Genomic DNA, 12,458 nt, shown 5'->3' with positions numbered 1-12,458 from the left:
AAAATTGTCGCCAAGTGGTAGGAGCAATATGATGACGAGCCAAAAGTTGTCCAAATGAGAGTACTCCAAGTAAAATTATCATGAGAACAACTTTTGCTGAAGAGTTTGCAACCCCAAATGTGCTGCAATCTTTAGCACCACCATCGAGAGAAGCGCCACCATCGAGAGAAGCGTGTCATAGGACAAATGCGATTGGCATGAAGAGAAACAAATACCTTACATACAAATTAGACCATGATATGAGCCCATGATTGTGATCATTTGATAGCAGAATCCAAACTTTGAGGTGTTTAAGAATCTCAAGGTGGGGTATGGGTTGAAAGCATTTGTGACAATAAAGACCAAAGAGGCCTATAATGTTGTCCCAAACCTTATTGTCTAATAGTTGTAGAAAAAGAGAGAACCATGCCAGTGGCATCAAGCACATCATCCACATGACATTCTTTTGAACCAAACAAAATAAGAGCGGAGAGCTATTTGCAAAGCCAATGAGGTGTGAATACCTTCGACTAATGAAGGTTCTCAGCACGGAAGTAGTTTCCTACAAGAGTATCCTTGTCATTCGATTTAAGATGGGAACGAGAGTACTTCCAATCTGAAAGCATACGAGAGACAAAAGGGCATCCTTTTACTCTTGCAATCAATGACCCAAGAGAGTCCCAGTGGGAGGGTTGCCACTAACCAAAAGTTGCAGAAGACAAATGCAATATCAAATATTGCATCATGTATATCCATGGTTGACAACCTTGCATGAACTGCAACATCATTCTCCCCTTAATGCATATGAATAATCAGGATGTTACAGTTCCCCATGCATTTTAGGTGAGCAAAGGTGATTCACTGAAAGCAGCCTAAGAGCTTTCCGGCAAAAGCGTGACCGCTAGAAAATCTCCATGATATTTGACATCAAAAAGAGAGATGTCCTACTTGGTAAACATTATTAAGGGCAAATAGAAGTGGATATATGCAACTAGAATTGATTGAATTATACGATAGCAGACATATAATGGCAAGGTGGCCAACTTCCAATATTATGCATTTTTATGATAAGCACCCAGTCCATTTGCTAAAACTATATCCCCTGGCCATAAGATATGATGCCAAGCTTTGTCATGGAGAGGAAGCAATTTGGATTTCTGAAACTTTACTTGCAGACGACATCCCTTTCTGTGTTTCTCAATGAGCAAAAGGAATCATCAGCATATGCTTGCGCAATCAAGTTTCTGTTGCCATGTATTTCCAAGCCATGCAAGGCACCTAAATGATCCATGCACGGTAGCATGGGATGAGTAGTGATGGCATAATACAAAGTACTGAGAGGACAACCCTATCGTACTAAGCAAAAAAAATCAAGTGATTAGTGTATCACCTGCTAGAATGCCAACATCTTGATTCTCTTAATACAACCAATAAATAAGATGCTGCATTTCCCCCCCAAATTCTAGAATCTTCATAGTTTATGAGATGATGTTGTCGTTGTCTCTCCCAAGTCCAGGTTTCGAGAGTTTTGGTCACCTACAATCGTGTCGTTGCTCATGCTAAGATGACGCTACTGCTGTCTCTCCTAAGTCTAGGTTCCGAGGGTGTTGGTCACCTACAATTGTGTCATTGCTCATTGTAGTATAGATGTTTACAATTGTAGCATAGGTCCTTGGGTCAGATTTCGGTGAGAGGTGTAGGATAAAGTGTGGAAAGCAACTCTCATGGACGCTTAGGTGAGAAAGAGGGCTTGTTCATAACGACGGATGGAGGCTCTCACCTCCACGGGGGTTCAAGGGTTTAGAAGGTGGTTGCAGGGTTCAGAAGGGGGATAAGGTTGAGAGTACTAACTAGGAGTTCTAGGGTTCAGAGAGGGTTGCAGGGTTTAGGAGTCGTCCAAGGTTGGGGAGTGGAGATCTAGTCGCCTTCACGACTTCAAGGGGTAGAGGGTTGAGAAGGAGGATCAAGGCAGGAAGGAGGAGTTGCAAGGTTTAGGAGGAGTCCAAGGTTAAGGAGTGGAGAGCTAGTCACCTTCACAACTTCAAGGGGTAGAGGGTTGAGAAGGAGGATCAAGGCAGGAAGGAGGTGGAGAGAGTAGTAGGAGGGAGGAGGAGAATGGAGGAGGACGACCAGGAGGGAGGGAGGAGGAAAGAGGAGGGAGGAGAGAGGAGGAAGGAGGAGGAGAAAGGGGGGAGGATGGGAGATTGCAAGGATAGAGCATGCTTATCACATGATAGTGTTGAGGGAGCATGGACCCTAGGAGATCAAGGGTGGGCCCTCTTTTGTAGGAGACCTTTTGGGTAAGAGTCACTACAATTTTTGTAAGAACCTCAAGGGTGGACCTCTTTCTTAGGAGACCTCTTTGGTAAGAGTCTCTATACTTTTTGGAGGGACCTCTTGGGTCTCCACTTTTTGGAGGGACCTCAAAAAGTGTAGGCTTTTAGTCTTCTCACTCTAGTTTTAGGATTTCTCTCTCTAGATCTTGATTTTGCAAGTATGATTGGGTATTTTTTAGAGAGGATTTTGGCTATCCTCATCCTTTTAGATTCATCATACCATCTTTCAAGCTCAAGATATTACAAGCGGAGCTTTGCCGTTGCTACTCTACACACACATTGATCTTGTCTTCGTTGTATTAGATTGTACTCATGGCCCTTGCTGCCACAAAGTAAAGAACTCCCCCAGACCATTTGATTACCCGTCCTCGGGTATTTGATGCTTGGAGTGGGAATTTTTGCATTGTGTTCCATCCACAGAGTTTGTGGTTGTCGAGGTTTATTGTTCCACAGTTGATGAAATTTCTTTGATGTGATTGTAGCTATCTTAGTATTCTTGACTTTTGTTGGTGAGTGTTCCCGGGTTTCCTCTTTTTTCAAAAGTTTAAGTCGATAATGATTGGCATTTCTCTTCTTCTTCATGCACGTGGTATCTAGATGCACATGTTGATGGGCTTTGTGTAACATGAAATTCGGTACACAAAAGCATACTTTTTTTCTTGATGTACTCTACTTGCATGTGTCTTGTTGGATTGTGGCGTTTGATTCATTGTCTGTCGTCTGTCGCGAGGGTTGCTTGTAAGATAGAAAAGGATTAGACTTTTGATCATGAGGCATAGGACTTGAGCCCATGTGTGGTATTGACATTGTCAATAACTTTGAAGTGGATGTACTTTCTTTTTGTACTAAATTCTATGGCTGTCATATGTTGTGCTCTTAACAACTTCCTACTTTCACCTATAGATTGTGATAGTGCATGCTTGGAGGGTGGGTGCGTGCTGCCTAAAGTAGATATTCAATATGATCACCTACTCACCTATGGACTTGTCACGGTGTGCCTTGATTTGGAGATGGAGTTCTTGACATATTGGTGCTCTTCCATATGCAATGGGTTTTATTTTTGCTTATATTATGTCTAAACGGAGAAAGTTGTGTGTGTGTTTATGGACCTAACCTATGTGCCTAGGTGTTCAGAATTAGAGAGTTACAAGATTTAAGAGAATCTTATATGCAATTTTATTCCCTGAAGAACATGGTTATGAAACCATGTTATTTGTGGTTCGGTCTCCAAATGGAGTTTTACCATATGCCACTTTTTTACTTTTTATTTTTCTTTTCTTGTCCTTTTTTCTTCAAAAGACCATTATTGAGAACATGTTTCTAGGAAAAACTTCTTTTTATTGGTCTTCCAACAAGGTGTTGAATCTTGACTAGGCTTGTACTTGAATCAATAGGTGTATTGGCAAGTTGGACTAGTATATGGAATTGACACTTAAGGTCATCTGTTGATTTGCATTTTCCAAAAGTGCAACCACATCATTTGCAATAATGGATATTTGGATTGTGTTCCACCATCAATTATGCATGCCTCTATTGATTTTTCTTTTTGTGTTGATGAATGTAGATTTGTATCTTTTATGAATGTAGCTTTGGATCCCGTGGGCTTGATTCTTTTTTGTTGAAAGTAGTTCATTTGTTGTAGGATTGGATGGAACTCTTTTTGTCGAGGAACTTTGTATTGGATGACTTCATGCTCAGTGTGTGCCTTGTTTTTGAGGACATAGAGTAACCTGTGCAGGTTTTGCAAATTATTGTTTAGGTACCCAAACTTCTTGTAGCTCATTGCATGGTCTATTAATAGTTGCAAGTTTTGTTGGAGCAAGGGGATTCTTGGCTTTCTTTGATGCATCTTTTGGAGATGCATAATCTTCTATCCAAGTGTTAATGTTTATTCACTATAAAGCATTATCTAGCTTGATTTTGTCCTTGGTTGTTTCCTTTGCACCCAATTATATGGACTGGAGTGCTCGTTGTGGCTGAATGACCCTTTCCTTTCTCGTTCATGGGTCCATGTTGACATTTTCTTGTGTTGCAATCTGATTGTGTGATTTTTTTGGAGTACTCTTTCAACTTTATTGTGGAGCTTATCTTGATGTGAGATTCTTCTTGTTATCTTGATATTGTTGATTCCTTTTGAATTTTTACAATTGGTGTAGATATTTGATAGGGGTCAATGTCCATTGCTAGCATTTTTTTGAGTCGAGCGAGATCCTCTTTTAAGTCTTGGATTTCATTATTTTGCTCCACAAGGCATGAAGTGAGTTTCTTCTTTCAATCATGTCCTCTTGTAGTTGTTGCCCGAGCTGTGTCGACTGTTGTTGCCAAGTATTTTGGAATTTGTACATTAGTTGAACATGCTCTTGCAAAACAGCCTTGAGTTATTGCAAATCTTGTGGTGGGCCCGCTCCCTCTTATTCTCCCCTCTTGAATGTGCTGAGAATTGTCCCTCAAGGAAGTTTAAAAAAAAGTGGAATTTTGAGACTTATCACAGAGAATGCTTTGTACATCTTGTTCATGCATGTCAAGAGCCCTCATGATCGAGATGTTCTTGAATACTAGACTCTAGTTTTGCATCACGAGATGGGCATGTGTCACAACCTTCTGGTGCTATCCTTTGGATTTCCTCCTCCTTTGTGCAATTTAGTTTGGTTCAGGGTCATCAGTTGATCGTACATTCACATTAACTTTCTTAGCTCCTTCTTCTTCTTCTTTTTTTTGCTTCTTGGCCAACTTTCCATTGTGCACATGTTAGTGATAGGTGATTCTTTTGAAATCATTGTCATATTATGCTCATTACTCTCTAATGCGTTTGATGATCCTATAGGCATTTCCCTATGTGTATCAATGGATTTAGAGATGATTGCCCTTGTGTCACTATTCGATTTGGAAACCTGCATTTCTAATATTCCTTCAATCACTACCCGATCCTTCTTAATTGATTCTTTAATCGTCATTGTGGCATCATATACCTCTGTTATAGTTTTGCAACTATAGTGATCCAATTGCTCTTTAATTTTTTCATGCAAGCCCTTGACAAAAATTTTGAATAACTGGTGCTTTGTTAGTGACATATTTCTCTCTATTATAGTATTTTTCAGCTTGTAGAAATAATCTATCATAGTGTCTCAATTCTTTTGAACTAGTGTTGGTAATTTCACTTTGTGAATCCCATTGTCTGATCTTTCATGATTGCCAAAATTTGTGAATGTTGCATCCTGATTGAGATCCATCATTGTTCCATAAAAAACTGGAAATTATATTGTCGAAGCATGGGCCATGACCTATGTATTTCTACATTCATTTTGAGGTACCAATAAAATGGTTCTCCAATAAGAGCTTGTGGGAACACGTTTAAATAATCTTCCTCTTGCCTTGACATGCCTCCTAACCATTTTTCCTCAAATAAAGCAATGAATTCTTCAAGATTACCTCTTCTTGAGAACACAGGCATGTATGCAAGTGGATCATGTTGCATGTCAAGTTCTTGTGGTATTGACTCCAATTGATTTATTGTTTTATTAGTATACATGTCAATGTATTTGGTGTAGCCCTCTAGAAGTTGATCCCATATGGGTTCATTGTGGGATGTTGAAATTCTCTCGTTGAGGAACGATGCTTCCTCGAACAATGCTAATTTGTTGTGATGAAGTGGTGAACTTTGAGTAATGCCTTGACAAAGTTGCCCAATATTCTGTAGCAATAATGCTTTTGAATGGCCAAACTTGTTGGTGAAGAGTGCAACCAATTCTTATATGATTTGATAAAGTTACAATGATTTTTCTCATGATTGGCCTTGGAAATGATATCCAAAAGTACGTTGAATGTATGGGAAAATTCATGCCAAAGATTCTCTCTTAGTGTGCGAAAGTTGGGCTTTGACAAAGTCCAATTTGGCCACCAAAAGAGTAAGTTATGGCTAGTTGAAGATCAGGTGAAAATTAGACTTATAAGGAACCTTTGGCCTTTACGTTTAGGTGTAAATGTATGTCAAATTGTAAGACTATATTTGAATAGACTTTTTGGCTTAGGAAAACTTAACCTAAGATGATCAAACTAATTAATAGGGGTTGGTTGGTTTAGCTATGGTTGATCCACTCAAGCAGTGTACTATAGTGGTGGCAGGAGGGGGGTTATTGGGGCACAATGCACGATGTATGATGCGTGTCCATTTTGAGGCACGGTGTGGCACGATTGCATAGGTGGTTAGGGCATGGCACACGTCCAATGCTCGAGGCACGACAAGGCACGAAAAACAAGGTGCAGGATGTGAAACGCCTGCATAGCAGGTGCCATCAGCATAGTAGTAAGCGATAGTATGAGTAGCCACCATCAGTGTGGATGCATGCAGGTGCCGCCAGCGTGATGGTGGGAAGCAATAGGAGTGCACGGCGAGAGGTGCCACCAGCATGGATGGCGCATGGAAGGTGAGTGCTATCATCATAGTTGGAAAGCATGGCATGTGCACAACGGGTAGCTCTGGCACCGAGGTGGGAGGGTGTAGAGCTTGAGAGAGAGGGGGGTTACAAGGAGGTTAGAGAGAGGGTGAGGGGTGGGGTAGATAGAGAGTTAGGGAGTGATAAGGGAGAAGAGGGAGGGGTGGGAGTTAGAGAGAGGTGTGGGGGGTGAGGAGACATGGGTTGGTGGGGAGAGAATGGAGGGGAGGGGGAATGGAGAGGGGTGGCGCAGAGAGTAAGGGGATGGTAGAGAGAGGAAAGAGGGTGGTGGTGGAGAGAGGAAGGAGGTGGTAGAGAGATGAGTGGGGGTGATGGTGGTGGAGAGAGAATGGGGCTATGGGGAGGAGGAGAGAATGGAAGAGGGGTGGGAGAGACAAGGGGTAGAGGAGAGAGGAAGGGGATATGAGAGTGGATAGTGGGTGGGGAAGAGAGTCAGAGGGAAGGTGTGAGAATGGAAGGGAGGGTGGGTGGAAAGAGGAGGAGAGATGGAGAATGGAAGGGGAAGGGGGGGATGGAATGAAAGTCACAAAGGTGGTGGAGGGGAAGGGGGGAGTGATAGAAAATAGGAAGCAAGAAGGGGAGGGAGGTTCGTGGAGGTGCTTGATGGAAAGGTGGGGTAGATATGGTGGAGGTGGTCGATGGAATTGGAGGGATGGACAGGAAAACTGGAGTTGAAGGGGATGGAGAGGGTGCAAAGGAAGGTGTAGGTGGAGGTGGCGAAGATGGATGGAAAATGGAGGAGATGGGACGGAAAGGGAGGTGGAGGTGGAGGGGAGGATTTTGACAAAAAAAACTGGTGATGGAGGTGAGTAGGGGTGATAGAAAGTGGAGGTGGAGGGGAGGAGTTTGATGGAAAAAATGGTGGTGGTGGAGGTGGATGGAACTTGGAGCGGACGAAGAGAGGGGAGTGGCTTGCAAATGTGAGGGGAAAGAAATGAGGGGGCGGGGGGGGGACGCTGTTTATAGGATGTGGGTGGGGTTTAAAGGGTGATTAGTGGATTAATGTGCTTGTGTAAGTTACCATTATTTTGGATGTAAATCTCATCATTTTGCAACAATTGGAAGTATTTTTGCACTCCTTTTCCTTGAGAGATATATGTTGGTAATTCTTGAAGGGTTTCTTTTTCACACACGCAAACACGTGCTCCGCATTCTCTTTAGACACTAACCTCCCCAGAATGTTGTCACTATCTCTTCCAATTCTAGGTTTCGAGGGTGTTGGTCACCTACATTCGTGTTATTGCTCATTGTAGCATAGGTATGTATTCACAAGTGTAGAATAGGTCCTCGGGTTGTATTCTAGTGAGAGGTGCGGGCTAAGTCATGGAAAGCAGCTCTTGTGCATGCTTAGGTGAGAAAGAGGGCTTGTTCACAATGATGGATGGAGGCTCTCGCCTCCATGAGAGTTCAAGGGTTTAGAAGGGGGTTGGAGGGTTCATAAGGGGGATAAGGTTGAGAGAGCTAACTAGGTGTTCCAAGGTCCACAGAGGGTTGCAAGGTTTAGGAGGAGTCCAAGGTTGAGGATTGGAGAGCTAGTCTCCTTTACGACTTCAAGGGGTAGAGGGTTGAGAAGGAGGATCAAGGGAGGAAGGAGGAGGTAGAGGGAGGAGGAGGAGGTAGAGGGAGGAAGAGGAGGAGGAGGGAGGAGGAAAGAGGAGGGAGAGGAGGGAGAAGGGAGGAGGAGGACGATAGTGTGAGGACCCAAGGAGATCAGCACATGAACACCAATGTGCAATGAACACTAAACCTGACCGAATGGGAGTTTCTTTCCATTGAGAGATTTATACATGTTGGTCTCTACACAATTCATAGGAGACTTATTTGTGGGACCTCTTTTGTAGGAGACATCTTGGGTAAGAGTCCCTATACTTTTTGTGGGAACCTCAAGGGTGGGACCTCTTTTGTAGGAAACCTTTTGGGTAAGAGTCTCTACACATTTTGTAAGAACCTCAAGGGTGGGACCTTGTTTGTAGAAGACCTCTTGGGTAAGATCCTCTATACTTTTTTGTGTGACCTCTTGGGTCTCTACACTTTTTGGAGGGACCTCTAGGGTCTCTACACTTTTTGGAGGGACCTCAAAGATTGTAGGCCTTTAGTCTTTCTCATTCTAGTTTTAGCATTTCTCTCTCTAGATGCTGATTTTGCAAGTGTGATTGGATCTTTTTTAGAGAGGATTTTGGATATCATCATCCTTTTAGATTCTTCATACCATCTTCCAAGCTCAAGATACTACAAGGAGAGGTTTGTTGCTACTCTACACATACAATGATCTCATCTTCGTTGCTTTAGAAATGTGCTCCTAGCACTTGTTGCCACAGAGTAAGCAGATGAAATCCAATGAGCAGTGTCAATGGCTTTAGCAATATTCACCTGTAATAAGAGAACATGTTTTGGCATATTCTATCCCAATATAGGAATTGGCAATATTGTCAATAATATGTTGACAGGGGATAAGACCATACTGAATAGGAACCCATCATGTAGAAATCCATTGATCCAGGCCACAATCATCTAGCAACTAGCTTATAGATGAGAGCATAAATCTGTAAAAAACTCACATAAATGCTTTTTGGAAATGATTTCACCGAGCTTTCTTCCAACTTTGGCATCTGAACTGCATTTTCCATGCATGATTTACCATATATAATATATAATGCAAGTGAAATAGCATCCTAATAGATAAAACTCCACCATGAGACCATCCCACCTCATACTTTCCATTTCCTAGATGCTCAAATGACATATTTCAATTTTGTCTTTGTGAATGAAATTTCTAGTGGCATAGCCTGTTACGAGATAGAAGTGGGTTGACATGTCAAAGGAGATCTTGGGGAGCTGACATCACATCGCATGATCTAGTATCAATAGGCCAACATGATTAGCAAAATGAGAGACATAAGACTCAACAAGTTGCACTCTAGGATTGGCCCAAGTATCATACAAAGTTTTAATCGGGCAAATATTAGCAAATTACCTCTTATAATGCATGTTTTGAAAAACTTATCAATAAAAGTCCTCTACGTGGCCCTAGTTTTCCATTTTTGAACCTTCTAGTGGTCATTGCATCTAAGACAGTAAGAAGCCTAGCATAGGTAAGCAACCTCCTCTTTAGTTAATTCCCAACGATGACTGAATTTCGTCAATTCATGATAGGTCCTTTTACCATTAGCAGCATCCTCACTGAATTTACGCATAAAACTTTTACCATAGTCACAGATGACATGCCACATGTGGGTGACAAAAGTTGTCCATGCATAATTAGCATCTATGTGACAATGTGTCCAAAGAGGTGCAATTGTATGTCTCACCAAATTTTTATATGGCTCATGATGCAAATGAATATTGTTTACTAAAGTAACCTTTTATCTGACAACCTGTCCTATTGAATTTCATAAAAAGGAAGCTACAACCATAGAGGAGCATGGTTCGAATGTGAGAAAGCATAATTAGCTAGCATGGTACAACTGAAGGCATCATATGGTTGCACATTATACATACATTATACATATACCGGCGATCTAAATGGGCACAATAAGTGAGCTGCACATTATCCTAAAAGGTATAACTAGGAAGCAAAGGTTAAGTCTCTTTACAGAGGTCAACAAGACCAAACTGAGAGAGTAATTGAGTCCATTGCAATCTCTTAGAGGAAAGCATATGTGTATGGCTCAAAGTGTTGTCTCCTAGTTGTGGAACATTATTGAAATCCCCATAGAGAAAGGCATTTTTCCTCCAAGGATAATTCAGCATATCTCACCAGATCAAAGCTCTTTGGTGAAAGGATTGTGGAGCATACACCAAAGCAAATTCACCTATCCCTCCTTGCATGCATTGGCACACGCACGCCACACACACACGCATGCACGCGCGCGCGCACACACACACACACACACTATCCCTTCCTACATTGGTTTTACCACTTGCTCATTAGAGTTCCCCTTGACAGCCCCCCTTAATTTCCCTAATTTCTCTTCCCTCAAACTCCCTTATTCTCCCCTACACATACACTCACACACACACTTCCTATTCATCCCCCCTTTACTTTTTCCTTCTCCCCCCCCCCCCTCCCCCCCTTTTTTCTCCTAATTCTCTAATATCTATTCTTCCTTTTTTATTTCTCCTGACTTTACCTTAAATTCTTCCTCCCTCTTTTCCCTAATTTTCTCCCCCTAATTTTTCCTATTTTACTCTACTCTCCCTAATTCCCCGCAATTTTCTCCTAAAAACACCTTCCCTAAGTTTCCCCTATTCCCCCTAATTCCCCCTAATTTCCCCTAATTTTCTCCCTACTCCCCCCTTTCTCCTTGTAATTTTTCTTATTTCTTAACTATGTTTTACAATTTTTTCTATTTTTCTCCTTTTATTATACTTTGTTTCTCAAATTTTCACTAATTACCCTACTCTACTTTTCACTAAATTACCCTACTCTTTTTTGTACTGTGTTCTTTATTTCTCCCTTTTTCCCTTATTAATTCTTTCACCAACTTCTCCCCTATTTTCGCTATTAAACTAATTCTCCCCTATTACGTCCCAAGGCTCTCTAAAGCTCTTTTTGTCCCCTATGCTAGGCCTACCTATGACCTTTCTACCCACACTAGTAGCCCTTAATGCTACTCCCCACCCGCGCTCATGTGCACCTCCTGCCATCCTTCTCTCGTCAGCTTCCTCAGGCTCTTCACCTCCTCAACTTCCCCTGTCGCGATGACTAGCCTAGCCCTACCTTTAAATTAAACCCTCTCCTTCCACTCACTACCTACCCACTACTCTCAGATCCCGTTGCCCATGCTCCCTATGCCCTGCCTCACTTCCATCATTCCCCAAGCCCGCAGCCTCTGCACCACCTTATACTCTCTTGCCTGCTCCCCAAAGTCCCCCCCACTGTGCGATACCCTTGCAAAACCTGCTTTATCCTTCACCTCTGCCCACTCCTCTACTCACTGTGTGCTAACCCTCCCCCCTGCTCCTCTATTCTTTACCTCTATATCATGACCCCACCCCCCCAACCGTGGCTGATGACTGCAAAGCTTTCTCGGACCGTATGCAACACACATGCGATTCAACTCGCTGCCCTTCATGACTATGGACTCGTAGGTCCAGTGGCCTTTTCATCTTTCTTGAACCCCCCCCCCCCCCAAAAAAAAAAAAAAAAAAAACTTTCCCTCTTATTTCAAAAACCCCCCCTTAAACTTTTCCTCTTATTTCCCTCTTATTACTCTTATTTCACCCCCCCCGCCCCCTTATTTTATATTCGATTTTGGCTCTTTCTTTCAAATCTTTTTCCACTTTATTTTTTTCTCCAAACCCCTAATCTCAAAGTACACTTAGTGCCTTTCTCTAACCTTTTCCTCCCTCCTTATCCTTAAATTTCTCCCGTTTTTTTTGGGCATTTTTTTCACTTTATTTGATCCTAACTTTTCTTTCTTTGTTCTAAATGTCCCCCTCCCAATTTTTTTAATAAGTATCCTTAACCTATTTTATTTCCCTCCCTTAATTTTTCTTCTCAAAATCCCCCTCTAATTTATTTAAATACCTATCCCCCAACTTTCTGCTTATCTTTTTATTTCTTTATGCTTTAAATTGTCTCTTTTCAACCTCCTCCCCTTCCTCTCATCTCTTATCTCCTTACAAATAAACCCCCGGTCTTTCCCACCTGTCACACTTTCACCTAACCCCTCCATTTCACTATCCC

Source organism: Dipteris shenzhenensis, chromosome 31, assembly GCF_047967505.1.
Source record: "Dipteris shenzhenensis isolate YYH24624 ecotype China chromosome 31, Dip_SZ_1.0, whole genome shotgun sequence".
Lineage (NCBI taxonomy): Eukaryota > Viridiplantae > Streptophyta > Polypodiopsida > Gleicheniales > Dipteridaceae > Dipteris > Dipteris shenzhenensis.
This window is presented reverse-complemented; position numbering follows the sequence as displayed.